Source organism: Gymnodraco acuticeps, unplaced genomic scaffold (assembly GCF_902827175.1).
Source record: "Gymnodraco acuticeps unplaced genomic scaffold, fGymAcu1.1, whole genome shotgun sequence".
NCBI lineage: Eukaryota > Metazoa > Chordata > Actinopteri > Perciformes > Bathydraconidae > Gymnodraco > Gymnodraco acuticeps.
In genome coordinates this window covers 184,452-188,686 of record NW_022990779.1, presented here as the reverse complement: position 1 = coordinate 188,686, position 4,235 = coordinate 184,452, and the positions used below count along the sequence as shown (strand labels likewise).

Below are 4,235 nucleotides of genomic sequence, written 5' to 3'. Positions count from 1 at the left end.
ATAGCAGGGCGGGCGGCGGCAGCAGTTTCAGGCTGGACAGACACATCAGGAAGGAGAGCAGCAGCTCAGGGCCCGACAGCACTGCCTCCAGGTCGCTAAGCAGTTGCTTTGGGCCTTTTCTTGATCATATCTAAACATGTACCAAACAAAGCACATTTGAACTAGGAGTATTATTTTAGAACATGTTTTCCTTCATATATGAACTGTGTCTCACTTGCCTTCTTCCACAGCCTGGCTCGCAGCTACCAGGTCAGCATCATCCCCTGGCCACGAGGATGAGTCCAGCGCGCTCGTCTGAGGTTAGTGAAAACAAATGTAATGATAATTTGATGCCAGTTTTTAATGACCAAAATAAAACAACACATTTAGCAGGAGTGCTGATATTGATATGACAGTATGATGTGACCATGATTTGCAACTCTTCCTGTGTGCGATCCCCTGGAGCTTGGGGATTCAGGATGCGGAGAACTGGTGTTGCCATCTCCATGCTTCTCCCTGTAATGCCTGACAGCATAGACAAAAACAACATCCATAACTTGTACACCAAAAACTGGCAGTTTACCAGAGGTAATTGATACCCTAACATTGCTTTACACCAGATAGATGGATACTTTAACTATCCCAAATGTGTTCAGGCATTCAAACGGTGGAATAATGTATTGACACAATTACATTTGAATAAAATAAACATCAAATAATATAGGCTATAAACGTGCAGTATAAAACACATCAACAGTAGAGAAGACATGTCACAAATAATACCTATTTTGTACTGTTAATGTTATAATATGTTATAGCATATCGAATTAGAGTTTGATAGATATTTCACTGAAGGACGCTGTCCCCAAACTAGCGGCCGTTAGCAGTATCATGGTCATGTGAATATTCTTTGAGTTTTATGTTCAGAAAGCGCTACACTGTATGCATTTATTTTTACTTGCCCAATCATTTTGGTTGACATTACATTACATGTTAGGCGCTTTAATCCAAAGCGACTTACATACTCAATACTGTGGGCATAAAAGGAAAGGAAATAAAAAACAAATGTCTTCCACAAAGAATATGACAGTGGTTATTTGTGTGGGGTGGGGGGGGGGTCAATCAATGTTTATTTATATAGCCCAATATCACAAATGTTACATTTGTCTCAGTGGACTTTACAGTTTGTACAAAATATCAGTATGACAATACGACACCCTCTGTCCTTAGACCCTCACATCGTACAAGGAAAAACTTCCGAAGAAAACCCACAGTTTAAAGGGAAAAATGGGAGAAACCTCAGGGAGAGCAACAGAGGAGGGATCCCTCTCCCAGGACGGACAGACGTGCAATTGATGCCGTGTGTAAATTGAAAAGATAATACATTTGCAACATAGGTAGTCCAAATGTTTGGAAATGCATGTGTGTATAATAGGAAGATGAATCCACGAGGATATCCATCCAGGACCTATGATCCAGGACCACAGCCACCACTCAAGATCCAGGGCTCGCGATCCAGGACACAGGAGCGCAGGATCATCCATGACTCCGGATCCCGGCGTATATAGACACCAAAAAGAAAGACATTTGGGGAAGCTGGGTTAATCGGAACATGAGAGTACACAGGTATAGACAGAGAGAAGGAAGAAGTAAGATGTCCCCCGACAAACTAAGCCTATATCAGCAAAACTAGGGGCTGAATCTAATCAGCCCTAACTATAAGCTTTATCAAAAAGGAAGGTCTTAAGCGCGGTCTTAAGCGCACTCTTCAAAACGGATAGGGTGTCTGCCGCCCGAACACAAACTGGAAGCTGATTCCACAAATGTGGAGCTTGATAAGAAAAGGCTCTGGCTCCCATTGTACTTTTAGAAACTCTAGGAACAACCAACAACCCTGCATTCTTGGAACGCAATGCCCTAGTAGGACAGTAGGGTATAATGAGTTCTTTAAGGTAAGATGGCGCCTGCCCATTAAGGGCTTTGTAGGCGAGAAGAAGAATTTTGAATTATATCCTGTGTTCTATAGGGAGCCAGTGTAAGGCAGCCAGAACAGGAGTAATGTGGTCCCTTTTCCTAACTCTGGTTAGTACACGAGCTGCAGCATTTTGAATCAGCTGAAGCGACTTGACTGACTTCTTGGTACACCCTGATAATAAAGAGTTACAATAATCCAGCCTTGAAGTAACAAATGCATGGACTAGTTTCTCTGCATCGTTTTGAGGCAAGATATGCCTGATTTTTGCAATGTTACGTAGATGGAAGTAGGCGGTCCTTGAAGTTGATTTTATGTGGGCGTTAAAGGATAAATCCTGATCAAATATAACACCAAGATTCCTTACAGTCTCACTGGAGGCCAAATTAATGCCATCCATAGTTAGTATATCCTTAGATAATTTGTTTCGTAGATTCTTCGGGCCAAGTACAATAACTTCAGTTTTGGTCGTGTTTAACATCAAAAAGTTTAAGGTCATCCACGTTTTTAAGTCCTTAAGGCAGTCTTGAATTTTATTTAGATGATTAATTTCATCAGGCTTGATTGATAAATATAGTTGAGTATCATCCGCATAACAATGAAAGTTTACAGAATGATTCCTTATAATATTGCCTAACGGAAGCATATATAATGTGAACAAAATAGGTCCGAGCACTGAGCCCTGTGGCACTCCATGGCTAACTTTGGTTTGCGTGGAAGATTCATCATTGACACGTACAAACTGAGAGCGTTCAGATAGATAGGACCTAAACCAGCCTAAAGCAGTTCCCTGTATGCCAACTAAATGCTCTAGTCTTTGCAATAAGATATCATGGTCGATAGTATCAAATGCAGCACTGAGATCGAGCAAAACAAGAATAGAGACACGTCCCTTGTCAGAGGCTATTAGAATGTCATTTGTAACTTTAACCAGAGCTGTCTCTGTGCTATGATGTGTTCTAAAGCCAGACTGAAAATCTTCAAATAAATCATTGTTTTTTAAGTAATCACACAACTGTTTTGCGACCGCTTTCTCAAGAATTTTTGAGAGGAACGGAAGATTAGAAATAGGTCTATAATTGGCTAAAACCTCTGGATCGAGGTTGTGCTTTTTAAGAAGCGGTTTTATCACTGCTACTTTGAATGATTGTGGAACATAGCCTGATAATAAAGACATATTCATAATATTTAATAAAGAAGTGCTAATTAATGGAAAAACTTCCTTCAACAGCTTAGTTGGAATTGGGTCTAACATACACGTTGATGGTTTAGAAGAGAGAATCATTGAATTTAATTGTTCAAGGTTAATGGCTGAAAAGCATTCTAGTTTACTATCTAGTGTAATATTAGAACTTACGTTTCCGGGAGCTGTTGATAACACTATACTGGTCAAAGGCAAGAGGTCATTAATTTTGTTTCCAAGAGTAACAATTTTATCGTTAAAAAAGCACATCAAATGTTTACTACTGAGTGCTATGGGAATAGAAGGCTCAATCGAGCTGTGGCTCTCTGTCAGCCTGGCTACAGTGCTGAAAATAAATCTTGCATTATTCTTATTCTCATCTATTAATGAAGAGTAGTAGGCTGCTCTCGCTTTACGTAGTGCTTTCTTATATTCATTGAGAGTAATATGCCAAATTAAACGAGATTCTTCAAGTTTAGTGGAACGCCATATCCTTTCAAGTTGTCTCGACTTTTGCTTTATTTTGCGGGTTTCGGCATTATGCCATGGAGCTAATCTATGTTGTTTTATTTTCTTCTTTTTCAAAGGAGCAACAGAGTCTAATTTTATTCGAAGCGCATCTGTAGCACTATCAACATGATCAATTTGGGGTGTGCGGAAGTTTATGAAGAGAATTATGCAGAAGATGTGATGCAGCATATTTTTGGTATATTCATTTTAATCTCACCAATATATAAGAGGTGTATTGCATCATGTTATCCCTAAATATATGTGTGGGTATATACATTCCTGTGTATTAATAGTTGAAGGAACAAAATACATTTTTCCTCTTAAATATAGAGAGGTTTTTTATAGATTCCTGAAACAATGTTCCCTTTTTCTTTAAAGTAGATTAGCGCAATAGTCTTTTTCTTTCACTTGTACCCTTTTCATCAAAAGGGTGCTTTAGGCTATTTTTGAGGGGTAAAATGCAGAATTACTTGTGAGTTCTGTTTTGAGTGAAAAGATTACCCTTTTGAGTGTTTTTCTTGGTTAACCATTAGATATAGTGGCTAAATTCGTTCTAAGTTAATTATGCACATCCTGCAGGCCTTGAGAATT

At 39.2% G+C, this 4,235-nt stretch overlaps 1 pseudogene; it reads right to left on the bottom strand.

The window, feature by feature from the left end:
- Window positions 1–1,691: 1,691 nt before the first annotated feature.
- Window positions 1,692–2,600, bottom strand: LOC117557032 (annotated as a pseudogene).
- Window positions 2,601–4,235: the final 1,635 nt, after the last annotated feature.